The following is a 20,062-nucleotide window of genomic DNA, read 5'->3' as shown; positions in this document are numbered from 1 at the left end:
ATTCTGCAATGCAGTGACAGGTGGTTCCCTTCAAGAAAGCCTTGGTTGTGTCACTTCTCGAAAGATACCGACATCGACGGGAGCTAAGCTCTAATCCCCTTTCCGCATTAATTTTATGTCTCTGCTAGCTGAGTACTTGGCATTGCATGGATGTATGTTTATTCCCATCCCCTGTTAGATAATCTCCTCCTTCCTCCTCTTTCCATCCATTCCTCCTCCTCCCATTTTCTGTCCATCTCCACCTTCCCTTTTCCCTGTCCGTTTGCTCCTCTCCCACCTCTCTGTCCATTTGCTCCTCTCCTGTCTTCCGTCCATCTGCTCCTCCCTTCACTCTGTATTCTTCTGGTCCTCCACTACTCTCTGTCCATCACCGCGTTCCCTCCTCTAAGTCCATCTCTTCTCCCCTCCCCCCCCCCCCAGTTATCTCCTTATATCTCTCCTCTCTGCCCCTCTCATCTTCTCTGTTGGTTTCCTCCTCCCTCTCCCTCTCCCTCTATCCACCTCCCCCTATCTGTATCCATCTCCTCCTTCCCCATCTCTGACCATCTCCTCCTCCTCAGCCTCTGTCTCCAAGATGTCACCCACACATAATTATCAGGCTTGCGGTTGTTTACAGACAGTAAATAATATTTGTACCAAGTGTGAAATCTATCCAGGGATTCAGGTGAAGCATTTTATCAGCGGCTTTGTCAGAGTACCATTATGTCACGTATATATAATCACCACACATACGTGTCGTACAGTGATATAATTTTACAAGTACATTCAGTGGTACGTGCGAATATTGTCTGTAAAAAGTGTCGCAAGTACAATTAGTAGAAAGGAACTAATAAATTAAAACGTCATGTCTGACGTGGCAGTTTCCCTGCATGAACAGCAAAAATGTAGTACACAGTACACCATTTTTCTTTCATTGTTTTGTGGGGCTCGTAAGCGATAAAAAATTTATAAAGTCACAGTCAATAAAATTCTTCTGGGCTTGAGGCCGCATTGTCATCTGTAAAATTACGACGTTTCGGCGACTGTTGGAAGGCGCCTTCCTCAGGTTTAGCAGTACACCCTGAGGAAGGCGCCTTGCAACAGTCGCCAAAACGTCGGATGTTTGCAGATGACAATGCGGCCTCAAACCCAGAAGAATTTTATTGACTGCAACAACGGCTGCGGAAGCCTACGTTTACAATTTCGTAAAGGTTTTAAATTATGAGTAAAGTTTATTACAAGTCACTAAGTGATCTCGTTCTCAAATACTGTGAGAATAAAGTATTTGCGGGTAGTGGGCTAAACTTCTTTTTCACCCCACCTCTTTGACAGGTAGGTGGTTCTTAACTTCACAGCGGTGCTTTCCAGACAGTAAGTGATACGTGTACCACGTTGGATTGAAGTTGGTCCAGTGGTTTAGGGGGATATATGGAACTTACATACATACATACATTTTTATAATACGTATGAATTTTCAGATCTCTTTTAATGAAAGCTATTGCGCAAACAAATATTTCATACATAACTGGGATTTAGTAGCAAGTAAGAATGATGAATCACGAATAAAGAATTAATTAAAAAAGTTATACGAGCCTTTGCAGATTTCAAACATGGCCACAGAATATTTATTCATTCCACTATCATAAATAACAGGATTTAACTGGCAAAATATGAAGAAGAATACATCGAAATTTAGAATCTTGTGGCCTAGGATGCAATTTGTAGCTTAAGAATGCAAAAGTCTGGGATGTGAGTTCGGTTTCTAGTCGGATTTCCAGTTTTATCCTCTCAGAGATATTATACGAAGACAGTTTGAAATAAGTACAGACACGGATTATTAGGAAGAAAACTGAGCTGTTACTCTATGCTGGAGCTGCCTCCGGCTTGGAAAGGATTTTAATTATGGGGCCATAAAGACCTTTGCTAACTGACCGAGTAAGATGAATTGTGTAACCGAATGGAAAGTACTTCTGACAATTAACTAAGATAATTTCTTCATGATATCTCTTTCTATTCTACAAAACAACTGAATGATAGTTAAAATACGCAAGTAAAGTCCTTACATATGATGTTGTTGTTGTTGTTGTTGTTGTAAAACAGTGCTTGCTTACATAAACAAGTAAACGATAGTCACGTATCTCCAGTAAACGTACACGTTCTACATCAGTGCTAGATGCATGGGTTAATTAGTGCAGCATGGTATCAGCTAACTAACCAAATAGCGTTCTGGTATCAGAGGCTCAGGCTAAGGCGGATAATCCACAAAGCCACCGCCTGTGGTAAGGAACAAAGGGGATGGCAGAATGCGTAACTTAAATATATAATTATTTCGGACAGATACAGTTGCGAAAATTTTGACAGCGCGTTATTTTTTTCACAATAGAACGTCAGGATATCATTACGACTGAACTTAATTGACTGGTATTTCAGGTGTTTCCTTGTATCCTCAATGGCAGCTACGTACAGTCTCGTAGACTAGCCCTAACTTTCTTCACAGAGACAGTTTGGATAATTGTCTAGTTTATAGCTTTCATTTTGATATACTTTTTTCGGTAACTTCACTTTCCGTCTCAGCTGCATGAATTCCAACCATAAGGATAGCGCTCTTCTCGAGATAATGTGCAAAAATGAAGTTTATAATCAGTTTGGATAAGGTAATTGTGTAAAAGATTGAAATAACACATTTTGAAAAGTTTGATTAACTATAGTTTTCCGGCAGCACTTTTCTGGGCATGAAATAGTTAACTGCTTTTAAATCACAATTAGTGTCTTGGTACGTTTGGTACATCGACTCAACATGGTAACTCTTACGATATTTTTAACTAATTAATTTTGCTTCAGCTATGTAGTCTTAAATTTGGTAACCGTAATAACTGCTCTCCCCTAAATTCCGGTCACAGACATGTACATGATCTTTTTTTCATACCTTTAATCTCTATGCTGCTTTTTACTCTGGCAAGAATAGTGCACAATAACTCCTCAGTTTTGAAGGGCGCTCATTCTGCTCCGAATCGCCATCAAATCATAATCAAGCCACATCAGTTATTATCACTAACGTTTCATAACCATGTTTCAATCTTCTTTCGGTGATTGCCTTTTACTTTGCTGTTTTTAAAGAAAGAAGTACCTGCAGCACCTTATCACCACATGATTTCTTCAGTTTCCTTTAGTATATTTTTCTTCGTTTGTGACCCATTACGGCGCTGAAATATATTCGTTTCAGTAGTCCGTTTAATTTACATAAGTTACCCTTGTATAATTTTGTCTACTTGCATTTATTGTTTACAAACTCCAGAACTTAAGAAATGTTATTTTAATGTATTCTGTCTGCTCAAATTCAGTTAATGTTACCCTCTTATTGAACTTAATTGATCGTCATCATATGTCTAATACATTGAGCAAAAGGACCATGACATTTTTTTCTGAAGTATCTTCGTATTAAAAGGAAGAACTGAAACGACAAAGGAATTCGAACCAATGTACATCAGACAACAGTAACTATAAGGGTAGTCAAATGAAAAAGAGACAGATGGAAAAAAAGTAAGCAAACACGTTATTATTTCAAAAGTAATCGCCATAATTGTTAACACATTTATCTGATCTGCATCTACATCTGCATCGATACTCCGCAAGCCGCCTTACGGTGCGTGGCGGAGGGTACCCTGTACCATTACTAGTCAGTCTATCACACTTCCCTCAGGTACTCCTAACGCCTCCTCGCCGTCGAGGATAACGTACTGCATTCTACAACTTGAGAAGTCTTCGAGCCACTGACATGTCTGTGAACCTATTTCGTATGCTAATACCTTCGTTAACAGCCTGCAAAAGGGAACCGTGTCAAATGCTTTACGGAAATCTAGAAATATGGAATCCGTCTGTTTCCCTTCATCCATAGCTCACAGTACGTAATGTGAGAAAAGGGGCAAGCTCAGTTTCGCACGAGCGATGCTTTCTAAAAACCATGTTGATTTGTGGCCATAAGCTTCTCGGTCGAAATAAAATTTATTATATTCGAACTGAGAACATGTTCAAGAATTCTGCAACAAACCATATCAGGGATATTGGTCTGTAATTTTGCGGGTCCGTTCTTTTAACCTTCTTATAGACAAGAATTACCTGCGCTTTTTCCAGTCGCTTGGGACTTTGCTCTATGAGACAAGGTGGCCAATGCCTTCAAGGAAACATGTTTGCAGTTGTCTATGAAACTGTGGTTGTAGCCAGGTGTGAATCTCTTCGTCCGAAGCACATAGACGGCCACGAATGTCTTTCTACACAGCTCTGTAAATATGGAAACCGCATGGGAAGACATTGGGACTGTGCGGACGGTGTGCAAGGGCTTCCCAGCGACGTTTCTGCAGCCTAATCGAAACAACCGAGGTAACATATGGGTGGCATTATCCCGCAACAGATTGATGCCGTCCACTTGAACACTTTGCAAGAATTGAAGCGAACCATCAAGTGCGAACGCCCAGGAACGTTGGCTGACGGCATTATACTGCAGTGGGATAGTGCCCGCCTAAGTGCGGCCAAAATTGTTGCAACTACGCGGCAGACGTTTCGCTGCGGAACCCTTACACCTTCTCCATACAGTTCCGATGTCTCCACAAGCGATTTCCATATTTTTTGGCTCTGAAGAAAGACATTCATGGCCGTAGATTTGCTTCGGGCGCAGGGGTGCACGCCTGGGTGCAACTACGGTTCCGCGGCAACAGCAACATTTTTCCATCTGACTGCCCTTTACACAAGGTGGTCAGAAACACTCTGAAAAGCTCGTAAGCGTGTTTCATGGTAGGTTGCGCTGAGAAATAATTGCTAAGAAAAAAAGTTCGATACGTTGCACCGTTTCCGGTTTAATTAGCATTTACGTTAGCTAATCAGATCGTTTGGCGTGCAAGTTCAAGAACCTGCACGCACTAAAGTGCGGTAATGCACAGACATGCGTGTGTCCGTGAATTACTTCTTGTTCAAATGCTCCTTGCCAGTTAAAATTCGCTTTTTAGAACGTGACAAATTTAAGCTAGGCGAATAAAAGTTACGTTTGTTCGGTTTGAGAAAACCAAACGAAGAACACGTTCGGCGACATTGTCTCTGGCAGGTCGCTTGTATTTGACTAACTTCACTGCTAATTACGTCGCAAACGACGAAACGTATCGATTTTTTTACTTAACAGTTATTTCTCAGCACCACATTACTTGTCAACACAGTTACAAGCTTTCCGTACTGCAAGATACAGTCGCCAGCCCCAGCCAGACAAATAATTTCATAACAAACATTATAAAACTGTCAAAATTCATGAATGAAAAATTACGTGTGAAATTTTCATTTAGTTTAGAATATAAAATGAAATGGAATCAGGCGAAAATACACTATTAGTATCAGTCATATCCTATCACTATAAATTTGTCTGTTGTTAAACACGGTGAATGCAATAGACTTTGTCACACTAACGCATACTAGCCGACAAGACAGGTAACCTTTTTTTTTTTTTTTTATTAGTGAGCATTAAATGACTGCTGCCCAGTACATTGTTTAACACATGAGAACCACGACTCTATTAGAGTGTACTATTGCACTTTTAACAAAACTTTTACTATACACAGTCACATAAGACGTAAAAAAAATGTATTTAAGTGAACAACACATTAACTGGCACAAAAGGGTTTATGGTACGTAAGGATACAGTATTGCACTTGTAGTCAGACTTTCAATATGAAATTTCACTAAATAATAACACTTTTAGTATGAACCAACTTACAGAATATAAACACACTACTCTTCCATAAAAATTAACTGATTACATACTTGCACAGTATCATAAAAATAGAATTCCTTAAACTGGTTTAGCCTACAAATCTCTTTGCAAAACACTTCTCAGGCAGAAATTTGTATAGCAAATAAAATATGCTCAGTAATACTTCTTTAAGCAAAGATAAGTAAAAATAATTTAACGTTTAATGAAGTTATTCGCTTTTATGAAGACGTATGCCTGACACACTTAACACAAATTAATACCTACATTGAATTAACGTCGCTAAACAATAGCTCATGCAGAATGTAACCATTCTAATTCACTACATTGCCTGGAGGTGATCGAATAGTTGAAATCCTGTGTCTGTAGAGCTGCGCAGAGTTCCAACTCGATTCAGGACCTATACAGAATACAAGTAGAAAACGCTGCGCGTCCCGAATTTATTCCCACGCAATGTTGCAATCTTTTATAGGTAGCACTTGTGCTCACTTGTCCAGTGCTGAGGACGCATTCCAGTAACAAGTCTATATGATACGTGCCCTGGCAGTTGCCGGTAAACATTGCCTCGGACAACGACACATTTTTCAGTTATTGTTTGTGTGGCCTTTTTAATAAATGTCAGCAATCCTGTCCAGTTGTCAGCACAAAAGAAGGTAATCAGCAGCCCAGCAGGCACGGTTATGCCATTCTTAAGCGGTGTAACGACATATATCGACTGAAAACTAGACTGCTACTGATGTTTTCCGAAATTTTTGGCTACAAAATTTTCTCCTCGTGGCTACACTTTCGTATATGGTTCTCCTACTACCTTACTACAACAGTTAACGACCTCAAAAGTATTTCCTACCTTACTGCAGTGCCACACGGTGGACAATTATTGTGCTATAATGCACAGTATTCTGCAATAATGGACAGTAGTGTGAAAATGTTGTACAATAATGCACAAAAATTAATAAATCAGATGTGTGGGCAGCAGGTACTAATAGTCAAGTCGCGGCAGACCGTTTCAGATGACTGTTGCCAATGAAAAGGAATTGCAATTAATTTTGTGAAGATTGTGCACGAAGTGGAACCAAGCACAACGGAAACTCGACCTATTTGACGGTGCCAGTAAACAGTGGTTGGCCGGATCAATTACATTTTCCAATGAGTACAATACCGTCCGTATTATCGTTCACTACAACACTTCGTGCTTTATATAAGTGTGATGCTATTAATTTTGCGTTATGCAATAGCGATAACGACGGAAGCGACAAATATGACTATGATTTAGATTGAACAATGTAAACTATCGAGTAAAATATTTCACTGCCGCAATTCCAACATCTAATGCGTTATAAGTGACCTCGAAATGAATTTTATCCGAAGTTTTATTAGAATCCGCTAAATTCATAAATACTGGTCCGCCTACTTGAATTTCATGGTACCTGCATCTGATTCGTAATCCGCGACCCCAAAAACCTAAAAAGATCACAATTTTGTAGTTTGAAGCGATCTGGCCCAATGCGCGATGAATAGAATTATGTAGTCGTGGCTCTTCGTACAACATTGTCTACAAACCTCTTCTAACCGACGGGAATAAGAATTCCAATATATGCCACGATGCCATTAGCAAATGCCAATTCCATCTGACGCTCGTTTAATACACTTTAGGTATAATGTGGTCTCGCCCATCTCTCTAGTGCCTTCCCCTTCAATGGCTGGCCACAGACTAGTAGTTGTTAGTGTAGAAGCGCCAACTTCGCGCCCTACCGCATGTTCTATTGGCGTGTTCGACTCCCAGGACCAGACGTACTTCCCTCCACCTACAATTCTAATATCCCTAAGCACGAACCAGCTGTATTATACAGTTTCATACATTTCAAACACTAAAGGACATAGATGTCATAACAATATTCACTAAAAATACATAAATGTGAAAACATACAAAGACATGCAGTATGGGTCTTGCCCCATGTAAGAAGAAGAAGAAGAAGAAGAAGAAGCAGAAGAAGGCCAAAGCTGATTTTGTCGGTTCGGGGCATACATTTTCATATATTTTAATTTCATGTGGCAGTTATGGTCACTCCTCATATTGAACACCATATTTATAACACTATTCTCACCTACGTTTAGACCAGGAGCGGCCAAGATTTCGGCTTGTGGGTCTTGTCACCCGAAATTGTCTGATCGCGAGGAGGCGGAAAAGGAAAAAAAGGCAAACGCGCCGCATTTAAATGGCAGTGCAGTCGCACTGCATACTACGTTAAGTTGGAACTTAAATAGTGGCAACACTGCTGTGGAGACACTATGCAATGGAATCTAATATTGTAGCTGATAGAACACATTGTTGACATACCTACCTTGCCTCCGAGCAAATGGACTCGCCCGTCCCACGTAACCGGCGTGTGCACAATTGAGGAAAACACAGTCACCTGTGAGCGAGCGGTCTAACGTAACGGTGCCACTATGTTTTCGATACAGGAACAACGGAGTTGGATCAAGATTGAATGAGCCAGAGGTCGTACAGCACGACAGTGTCATCAATGTCTTCAAGAGGCTTGCGGGGAATCGGCATTGCCATACAGAATAGTGGCACGTTGGGTAAAAGCCTTCAATGAAGGTCGGCAAACTGTGGCAGACATGAATCGGGCAGGTCGTCCTAGCGTCTCTGAAGAAGACGTGCATGCTGTTGCCGTGTTAGTGGACAGTGGTCGACGCCGTACCATTCGTGATCTCGCCAGCGAAACCGGATAAGAAATTACGACTGTGCTTCACATCCTGAAGGAATGCCTGGGCATGCGAAAAATTGGTGGAAATGGAGAAATGGATGCGTTACGACGCTGCTCAGACGCACTTGGAGAGCTATGATCGCGAAGGAGAGGCTTTCTTACGCCTTATCGTAACACTGGATGAGACATGGGCCACATCGTTTGAGCCAAAACTGAAGCGCCAGTCCAAAGATTGGCGTCATTATGGGTCGCCGCGAAAGTCGAAAGTGCGTCAGAGTGCCAGTATGGTGAAAGTATTGGTGATTCTCGTGTACAACTGTGATGGTGTTATCCCGACGCATTACGCTCCTCCACGACAGACCGCCAATGCACATTATTACTGTTCGTTTTTGGAACATCACCTGCAACCAGCATTGTGAAAGAAGTGGTGACACTTTCTGCACAACCCAACCATCATTTTGCACGACAACGCGCGGGCGCATACAGCGCAAGCTGTGGCTGCTCTGTTCGGTCGACGGGACTGGGAAGTACTGTACCATCCACCACACTCCCCGGACTTAAGTCCTTGTGACCTTGATTTGATTCCGACAGACGGTAGACCGCTCTATTCGCACCATCACTGCACAGGCTCTGCTAACGGTATACTGCGCCTTCCACATCGCTGGCAACGCGTTGTACACAACGCTGGTGACTACTTTGAAGGAGATTAACAGGTGCAAACATGTAATTCTTTTGTATCGATTGTGAATGAATAGTTGCCACTATTTAAGTTCCAACCCTCGCAATTGGTTTGTATTTCACATTTCTCAACAACATAGTCCACAAATAAAACAAATTTTCCGTATTATTTATTTTTTTGTCGTACTGAAGACCTAATAAAATTTTTTGTGGTGCAGACTGTCAGCATATGGTCAGACACAGCCAATTCCAAAGAGTTTTGTTCTCAAGTTGCCACATAACCGTGCCTTATTTGGTTTCATAATCGAAGAAAGATCTTTCACACAAATATGTCGTTTGAAATATTGTAGCACTTTTGCAAGGAGTCATTATGGAGGCTTGGATATTCTGTATTAGAAAAGCAATGCAGACGTCCTGGACACTTTTAATGTATCATTAAGACTGGAGTTACCTTGCAGGTCAGTCAGTCACAACGACGTATGCACAGGAGCAGTTCCATCTGAAACGGCAAACTACCTCTAAAACAGCGCAGAAACAGATGTGAGATTGTGATTCTTCGATTTCTCCAGGCGTATTTCATGACGAAGTAAATCGCGGGTGAACTGCGTGGTGTAAGTGTACAAAGGACACAATATTTCGGCCAATCGACCTTGTTGCCATCATCGTGTGTGCTGATGTACTGCCAAGGGACGGCAAGCGTGAGGTATATGTGAGATTCCCCCTCCCCCTCCCTTGGGCACTCCTTCTGTCGTCCGCGCCGCGGGCGCTCTCTCGGCACTGAGCGCCGGGGTTCGACGCCCGGGTTTTGGCCTCACGTCTAAGTGTTTCCTCGTAGGTCCGCACCGAGGGAGGTTTGCCGGCGGCGTTTCGGAGGTTCCTCCTCCTGCCCTCGAAGTCACTACATTCTGGGATATTTCTATCTTCTCCTTAATCCGGGTTCCCAAGCTTCGTTAAGGGAATAGCCGCTATCACGATTCAGTTCAGGTTTTCTTACTCTGATATCTACAGCTTCTTTGATGATACTGCCCCAATATTTCTGTGTTAGGACCTTGGTATTGTCATAATCCATGCCGTAAAGTTCTGACAGGCAGTGCTCGGCGATTGCAGACTTACTAGGCTGTTGCAATCTCGTGTGCCGTTGGTGTTCATGGCATTGGTCTTCAATGGTGCGAATTGTCTGACCTATGTATTCCTTACCGCATTGGCACGGTATGTTGTGAAACCCTGATTTACGTAAACTAAGGTCGTCCTTAACACTGCTAAGAAGTGCTCTGGTTTTAGTTGGAGGGCAGTCCGCCCCTGGTAGCTGAGTGGTCAGCGCGACGGAATCTCATACCTGACGGCCCGGGTTAGATTCCCGGCTGGGTCGGAGATTTTTAACGCTCATGGACTGGGTGTTGTGTTGTCCTTATCATCATCATTTCATCCCCATCGACACGCAAGTCGCCGAAGTGGCATCAACTCAAAGGACTTGCTCCAGGCGAACGGTCTACCCGACTGGAGGCCCTAACCACACGGCATTTCCAGTTGGAGGGCAGAAGAAGGTTTTTACTTGATATCTGCGTAAAATGCGTCCAACTTTTCCCGATAAGGCCCCACAAAACGGAATGAATGCCATGGCCGTGTTTTCCTCAGGTTCTTCATTAGTTTCCACCGGTTTTGTTGCGAGTGTCAGACGTAGAGCATCCCGGCCTTTCCTTATAACCGTTCCTCAGAAACACGGACTTCAGATGGGCCAATTCTTGTTGGAGTTTTTAGCACGCCATTCTTCTGAGCAGGGTGGTGGTAGCTATCCGCGTGTAGGTATAAGTCGGTGTGAGTTTTCTTTCTATACACGCTGTGCCCCAACCTGCCGTCATCTCGTCTTTTGACGAGAAAATCCCAGAAGGGGAGCATCCCATCCAATTCTACCTCCATGATGAACTTGATATTCTCGTGTCTTGAGTTGAGATGTGCGAGAAATTCCGTCAGCTTGTCTCTTCCATGTGACCAAATAACAAACGTGTCGTCGATGTATCTGAAGAAACGGGTAGGTTTTAGTTGCGCTGCCATGGAGTCAGCAGTTTATTAAACTGGAAGAGTCATCCGAAGACTTGCAAAGTAGTAATTAATAACATCCCTCTGAAGATGTTGGCACTAAACAAGGTACTTTCCAGCAAATATGTCTGTTCATTCATTCATTTCTATTGTTCATACATATAGGGTGATAATTATTAAACTACATCAAATAAAATCGTCATGACTTCTGAACGGTTTGCGTTAAAACGTTTAAACTGCACGGTTTGCCATGGGGCATGATGGGAATTAGTATGCGCACTCGCCTTGTTATTATCGGCCATTTGCACGTGAAAATGGAACGGTACAGGGTGCCTGAGCGTATAGCGCTTGTGAAGGCTTACTATGGGAGCAATAACAGTCCAAATGCGGCTCAAAGTAAGTTTGCGACCAAGTTCAAGCTGAAGACAACCGATCCCAGTGTGGTAACAATCAAGAATTTGATACGCTAGTTTCAGACAACGGATAGTGTTCGTGACGACAGCGTTGTCCAAAAGGGGTGAAAACGCCTGTAAAGAGCAAGAACACACGCGCTGCGTTTCAAACCAGCCCCAGGAAATCGATCAGACGAGCTGCACAACAGCTGGAATCAACCTGGAGATACTGCGACAAATTGTTGTTAAAGACATGCATCTCTCCCATACAAAATTCAAACCCATCAACTATTAAGCCCCAGGGCCATGTAACAGTGGTTGTGTTCGCCAACACCATTATCTACAGAATTGACGAACAGGACTTTGATATGAATATTGTTTGGTTTAGTGACGAAGCCTACCTTTTTTTTTAATGGCTTCGTCTATAAGCAAAATTGGTGCGTTTGGGGGACTGAGAATCCGCATTTCGAAATAGAGAAGTCTCTTGACCCTCAACGGGTGACTGCGTGGTGTGCAATGTCCAGTCGCGGAATAATCGGTGCCGATATTCCTTAATGGCACGTTGACTACAAAACGGTACGGGAAGATTTCCTCCCCATTATCGAAAGTGACCCTCGTTTCGATAAGGTGTGCTTAATGCAAGACGCAGCTTGACCCCATCGAAGCAGGAGAGTGTTTGATATCCTGGAGGAGCACTTTGGGGACCGCATTCTAGCTCTGGGGTACACAGAGGCCACTGGCATGGCCTCGATTGGCTGCCGTATTCCCCGGTTTGAACACACGCGACTTCTCCTTTTTGTGGGGGGGGGGGGGGGTATACTAAAGACAAGGTGTACAGCAATACCCCAACACCATTTCTGAGCTGGAAACAGCCAATCAGGAGGTCATCGACAGCATTGATGTTCCTCCACTTCAGTGGAGTCATGCAGAATTTCGCCATTCGTCTGCGCCACATCATCGCTAACGATGGCAGGCATACCGAGTATGTCACAACCAAAGTCTGAATATCTGAAGTGACGTTTAGATAATGAGTAAAGTGTGTGCACGTCGTAGTTTGTAACTAATTTACGGTTTCTTCGTGTAGTTCAATAATTGTCAACTTGTATGCAGATATATAGTTTGCCGCAAAGCCATTCATGAAGAAGAGTCTCGAGGAATGTGCAGTAAAGATGTACATAAAAAGCAGCCATTGCATACTACTTCTTTAAGGTATATCAACGACAAATTATAATTTGCACTAGGGATGTACTCCTAGATTGCTGCATGCAGGTTGTGCAAAATTAAACTGGCTTAGTATTACGAAAACAGTCATAATCGCGTTGTTTTATTTATTTAGTGCCGACCGGTTTCAGCCCACGCAGGGACCATCTTCAGGGAGAACATATGGTCGACTGCTGGTGGCGTCACGTCTACCGAGGAGTGGCTGTTTTCTTAATACTAACTTAATTTTATATCAATCGCTGTTACTCCACAACCATGTTGTCTAAACATCTAAAATTAAACTAGCCTGTAAAATATTTACTACAATGCTGACGCGAAAATAACCGTTGGACATCACAGAAGATGACAGTGGGCACGGTTGACATCGATACAGTGCTGTGCTAGATTTATCAAAGTGTGAGACATCTGTAGCAGCTTTACCTGAGGGAGAACAGTAGTACCGTTTTCATTGTTCTGCTGTAGCTCTTCCAGAGCACGAGAATTACTTGAGTGCACCCGACTTTTCAATTTGCCCCACAGGTAAAAATAAAAGGGAGATAGCTCAAGTGGTATAGGTGGTCAGGAGATAGCACTGCCTCAGCTGATTGTCCTCTCCCCACCAAATACCTCGCGACAAGGTAGTCAAGCCGATATGTGCTGTTGCTCCGTGTTCCTGAAAATAGCTGTATACCAGTTAATCTTCTGTGAGTTGATTCACATTTTGATTAAACACTTTCGGGACATACCGGTTAGCATTAACAGTTTGATGAAAGAATCGTGTTACTATGCTGTCACCAGACATTGTACACCAAACTCCAATCTTCGGATAATGCTACAGCTCATGAAAGTACCGATGGGAATTTTCTGATACATAATGACGTATGTTCTATGACTTCAAATACTCTGCGGGATGCACCTGGCTTCATTTGAAGAAATGAAAAACCCAGAATCCAAAAAGTCCAGATTCCATTGTACTCAGAAGCCACTGACAGAACAATAAAAGCGAACGTTCGTCTCGATGCTTTAACCTCCGCGCAACTGTAAATTTGCGAGGATACAGATGCAGGTCCTTTTTGAAACTTCATCGAAAGGACCATCTGTTAATTCCCACTTGCACAGACAAACAGTGTTGAGATTTCGTCGGACTTCGTTCCAGGTTTCCCTTCATCGGAAATAAATTTTCCTGGTGTTCCAACTCTATTTTGTTATTTTTCATGATGAATAAATCCGCTCCGGTTGCACTTGACAGATCCTTTATTTGGATAAAATAGTACGCGACCTGGGCTTCAGGATGTGAATCCCATCTTCAGACTCTACAAAAAACAAGGAAAGCTAAGAAGGATTCCTCAGAAAATTAATTAAATTAAAAGGTCCAAACAAACGTGAATATCAAATGGTTCAAATAGCTCTAAGCACTATGGGACTTAACATCGGAGGTCATCAGTCCCCTATACTTAGAACTACTTAAACCTAATTAACCTAAGGACATCACACACATCCATGCCCGAGGCAGGACTCGAACCTGCGACCGTAGTAGCAGCGCAGTTCCGGACTGAAGCGCCTAGAACCACTGGGTGACAGCGGCCGGCCGTGAATATCAGATCATACCTTCATTGCGTAGGACAAAGTTGTACCAGTCATGTAAAAAAATTCCAGAAAATTTATCAAGCATCATTCGAGATCCATGTGGGCTGTAGCTGAAAAGTTTCTCTGAGTCAATCAGCACCGCAACGGGTAAACCGAGCCTAACCGAATAAACAATGAATGTAACAACAAACAAGAACACGTGGCCAGCGTAATGTAGCCTGTGAACCAACTATGAACGACTAGATACGTGGCATGGACTTAGGAAATTAAAATGAAGGCATAAATGCCATAGAATTCCATTTTTCGAACCTCAAAAGCAGCTTTCCACATAAGTTCTCAGTACGCCGCATGTGGTAGAGGCCCAGCAAGACCACTGACGCGCGAACCGCAGTGAAACGCCCTTCTACACATATAGGTCAGAGAGTGGCTGTCACCGGAACTAACACCGAAGGCGGGAGGGACCCCCGAAGAAATCGTAGCCAGCAACACGACTGCATCCCCACGTTGCTTCCAAACGCCACCCACTAGAAATGGTGCTAAAACTACCTTACTTTATGCATGGCATTAGATAAGACAGGCCTAGTACAGAGCAAAAAGACGTCTCATTGCGGTTCGTGCGGCAGTCTATTGACCGGTCTTGCTGGGCATCCACGACATGGAGCGGGCTGGGAACTTACATTATAAGCTATCTTGAGATTCACAAACTATCATTCCACGTCTTTTATGCCTTCATTTTAATTTCTTAAGCCCTTGCCGCACTTCCAGTCGTTTGCATCTGGTTCATCGGTTACATCAGTCTGACAATGTGTGCTTTTTTATGTTACGTCCATGGTTTTTTTGGTTGGGCTCCGTTTACCCGGTGTGGTACTGGTTGACTCAGAGAACCTTTTGATCCCTCGCCCGCACGGGATCTCGCATGCTGCTTGATATATTTTCTGGATTTTTGCATGACTAGCAGGTACACGATTTTGTCGTACGCAATCAAGGCAATCAAGGTATGACCTGATGTTCACACTTGCATAGGCCTTTCAACGTTAATTAATTTTTTTCAGGAATCGCTCTTAGCTTTTTTTTCGCACCTGAAGATGGGATTTACATTCTGAAACCAGGGGCGTGCGTACGATTTTATCCAAACAAGGGATTCGTGAAGTTCAGCTGGAGTGGATTTAGGTATTCAACACGAAAAGATTTAGCAACAGTTGTGGACGCCCTGCAAAGAGTCTATTCTGATAGCTATGGTTTTTATTCGCTACACAGGCCGTTTCGCACCATTTTTCCACTAAATTTTAGATTGCAGATTTCGCAGGAGGTTTTGTCAAAACATTTCCAGCGTTAAAGTATTGCACAAACAGTTCCTTTCTCGTTTTCCACGAATTTTGCTTAGCATAACGCTCAACAAGGAAGACGAGCTGTTTTATCATGAACACCATTATATGGTCACAGAGAACAACTGTTCCACTCATTCACTCAAACGTAATGACACAGCGAAGTGCTCCGCACCAGAGCATGTCGCAGACGCGCATCCACAGACATTTGTCAGCAACTGATTAGTGCATCGAAATCACGGTTCCAGCCGTGTCCTTTGACGGGCAGTTCATGCGTTCGTCACCAAAGGTCAGTTCTGCGTCAGTCTTAAAAATTTTTTTGGGTGAGTTTGATTTTCCTGAGACTATATATTAAAATTATAGGAAAGAAGCTAATTTGAAAAAAAGTCACTGCTTGTTTTTTATAGCACTTGGCTGCCGTTTTTATCTAATTCTTCAAACTAAATAGTTATTGAACTTTACGCAGAATACTATCAACTTTACGCTCCAGACACATTAATGTGGCCACAGACTATGTTTGACGTTAATGCGCAATGACTAGAGATGGGCAAAACTGCTCTTTTCAGAGATTGGATCAGAACTGTTCACTCCCTGAAATGAATTAGCTCTTTTTCATGACTCACCACTTATTTACAATAGAAAATAAATGGAAGGCACATTGCACTTTAAACTTGGTTTATTCCAGTACTATACCTGTATTTTGATCTTATTTGATCCTATTTTGAAGTAACACAGATAATGAGTAAGAATTTTGTATTGTTTATTGAAATTTCCACGATATGACAAAGTTTTTGATTATTGATTTATTTTGCTCTATCGTGGTTTTTTGGGTGATCGGGAAATGTTGTAACTTGAGATTTACATTAACAATATATTTGGCTATAATGTATTAAAATTTCATTAACCTCATACAAATACATCGCCAGCCATATATTTTTAAAGTGAACGTTTCCTTCCGAAGACGCCTAAAATCGCAAAATCCGTACCAGAATAAGAAAAAAAAATATATAAATTTGACTGTAAAACGAAAGTGCTGCATATAGCCTTACGCAGAATAAAACAAGGAAAATATTGGTGTATCACATTTTGTGATACGTTTATCGGTTCGCTCGTAATTAAAGCGTAAATTCGAGTGTCCATAATAAAAATCCTATAGTAAGAGGAGTCATCAGGAACCTAATCTAATCAGTTTAAACAAATAAAAATAAAATAAAAACAATTGATGTATACATAACATAATAATGTAATATACATAGCGGTATTACTACGAAGAACAATATCCAGTAGGGACGAACTCCGATGCAGAGGCGCTGAGTCGAGTAGGTCGAGCCGCGAGCTATATTACTGCGTGAGCTGAGACCGCAGAGACCAGAGTGACACCTGAGTCGCTTTGCTCAACGCTCTGGCTAGAGTCGAGAACGGTGGGGTGAGCGTTGAGCGGGCGAGTTCCGAGGGGGGGGGGGAGCGGTAAACTCACCCGCTCCGAGACAAATCGTCCGTTCCCTTGCGAGCAGGTTGTTGCAAGTAGTTCCTATGTTATCCGCTAGGTGGCTCTCTGTCCTGTTGCTCGCATCAACTGCCCAGAGGGCAGGACGTGCGACAAACGATCGCCGACAGAGTGCGATGCGAAGTTAAGCTGAGCCAGACGACGCACAGAGAGGGCACGGCATATGTGAAACACAAAATCCAATGGGGCACTGCACAATGCAGGCAGCCAAGGTAGAAGCAGGGCAGAGGCCGGCGCTGGCTGTGTTGTGTGGCGTGCACTGTGCTCTGATCAGCAGAGGCGTTGCTGATATGCTCCGTCTCTCTCTCTCTCTCTCTGCCGTGGGAAACGTTTGGAGCTACTGTTCTTTTTTTCTGAATCACTGATTGTTCACTCCTTTGAAAGATTCAACTCTATGAATTAGTTCAAGAGCGGATCCCCCATCTCTAGCAATGACCACTCACAGGCGGCAGATGGCAGCACTAGAAGTGTAAGGTTGCTATAGTGTGTCAGGGAGACGCGAAAAACAGTGCAGTCGATGTAATGTGGGAACGGAGCGATTTATCTGGCGTCCAAAGTGGCATTACTATTGGCTTTTAGTCCTGGGCTGTAAGCATTTCCGAAACGGCCAAGTTTGTAAACTGTTTGCGTGCCACCATGGTTAAAGACTACCGTGCATGGTAACATGGCTCTGTCCAAAATCGGCGCCGAGGTAACTGTGGTGCACCACGGGTCACAGATAACAGGGGTGAACGACGGCTGTGGAGATGTGTGCAACTGTTGAGCAGCTGACCAGCGAGATGAACCAGGTGGCTATCAGCAGTCCCCCCTCAACGATCGCTCAGCGAGCAATGCCGCGTACGGACTCCCATAGTAGGCAGCTGTCTCATGCACCCATACTGACTGCTGATCATAGGCGATGAAGGCTGCAATTTGCACGCCGGTACCGCCACAGAACATCCAGTGAATAACGACGGGCGTCCTTTTCAGATCACATTTTATGTCCATTGGACAGATGGACGTCTAAAAGTAAACACCTTGCAACAATCGTTGGAAGGGTCCAGGCCCCAGGTGGCAGCATTATGGCCTGAGGAACGTTCTCGTGGAATTCCCTGGCAGCTCTCACCGTTTGAGAAGACGCAATGGGACAACACAGGTACCATGTCCACCCCTGCATGCAGTTTGTTTTTCCTCAGCACGATGGCATCTAGTAAGAGGTCGATCCAACGTGTCTGAAAGCTCACAGTGTCTACGCGTGGTACGAAGAGCATCAGGATGAGTGTAGCTACTCAACTGGCCAACAAACGCCCTGCATTTAAATGGAATCAAGAACCTATGGGACCACCTTCACAGGGCTGTTCACGCCATGGCAATCGAGAAACCTCAGGCTTTTCATAGGTGAACGTATTAGTGTGACTAGACAGCGCGAAGTCAAAACCTGTTCAACACCAAACTGAATTTACATCCCAGAATCTAAATATTCTGATAAATTATAGACTGAGTGGTTAATAAGCTACTGCTTTACTTAGTTTTTTAATATCTGGTGAGTTTGAGTTTTCCAGCTGATGACTATCGGCAACCTACACAGACTTTTACACAAGAATATAAAACGCCTTTCTGAATCCTAGACAATGATACATAGTCTATATAGAAGTAATTATTTTGTTTCTAGTGTTATGTTGTGAATTACCGCATCAACATGACGTCAAGAAGGCAGAAGACCAGACGGTGGTCTGTCTGCATCCCATGTTTTTCTAATAGTGGAATTACTTTTATTACCTGCTGGCATTAAATTCAATAATAGTGCACTTGCTCCTTATGTGTTTGCTGTATTTAGTCGGTATATAATACTTCTCTCCTTTTATTTTACTTCTCTTTCTTTCGAGTTAAAAAAACCTATACGTACAGATTTCTAATGTAGCGATGTAGGCGGTAAGCGCTACTCTGGTTGCGTAATAAAAGGCGCTGGAGGCTCCGTAGCATTGTCAGATGAAGTGCGCGGATAATATTTCCTCCCCTTAGTAGGCGTTTATTCAGATACCCACAAATCTGGTACCACCTTGAGACACCAGCATAATTGATGATTAAGGAACAAAGATTTCATTCGGCCCAAGCTGAACGCAAAAGAAGGAGAAAGCAGTTTAACATAATTTTGAAAAAGAGGAGAATAATATACCCATGACAACTACAGGTGAGCATCACGGAAATACGTGGCTCGTCACACGTTCGGATATATCATCAAAAAAAAATGGTTCAAATGGCTCTGAGCACTATGCGACTTAACTTCTGAAGTCATCAGTCGCCTAGAACTTAGAACTAATTAAACCTAACTAACCTAAGGACATCACACACATCCATTCCCGAGGCAGGATTCGAACCTGCGATCGGAGTGGTCGCTTGGCTCCAGACTGTAGCGCCTAGAACTGCACGGCCACTCCGGCCGGCCGGATATATCATCATTCTTATCTATAGAATGTGGACGGGTGATGATGAAACTGCCAGTAGACCACAGCACGTTTAAATACCAATAACTCGTCCAAAATTGTGCAGGTCGAAGGTTTACTCACTCTGTAAATCACAGGAGACCGCAGTACGGTACGTTTAGACACAGGAGTGCAATACAGGCTAAAGAACCAATGTTTTGGGGCATGCCAGTCACGCAAATTACAAATAGGGCTACACACATACACAATCCACTTTTGCTGAAACAATGACGCTGTCAGTTATTTCAGTGGGGGTGGGGATAATGTGACTACTCAGTGGAACAATGAAAACTCATTCCTTGGTCAACTGAATCACACTTTCTGTGCACGATACATCCTCTACCGTGGGAACGCCCTCTTGACACATACATTGTCTGCAGGTGTTCTGCGGTTCTTATTGAATATAACGTCATGATACCCATGTGCACGTTCCTG

The 20,062-nt window shown here is 43.0% G+C and overlaps 1 protein-coding gene across 1 annotated transcript in view; it reads left to right on the top strand.

Annotated features, from left to right (window-relative positions):
• The window catches only part of LOC126481917 (potassium voltage-gated channel protein Shaker), a 1,005,443-nt gene that overhangs the window by 768,677 nt on the left and 216,704 nt on the right, over window positions 1–20,062 (top strand). The gene's annotated exons all lie outside the window — the stretch shown is intronic.

The sequence above is a fragment of the Schistocerca serialis genome, chromosome 5 (assembly GCF_023864345.2).
Source record: "Schistocerca serialis cubense isolate TAMUIC-IGC-003099 chromosome 5, iqSchSeri2.2, whole genome shotgun sequence".
Classification (NCBI taxonomy): Eukaryota; Metazoa; Arthropoda; class Insecta; order Orthoptera; family Acrididae; genus Schistocerca; species Schistocerca serialis.
Note: the sequence above shows the minus strand (reverse complement) of the source record. Positions and strands in the feature narration are given on the sequence as shown.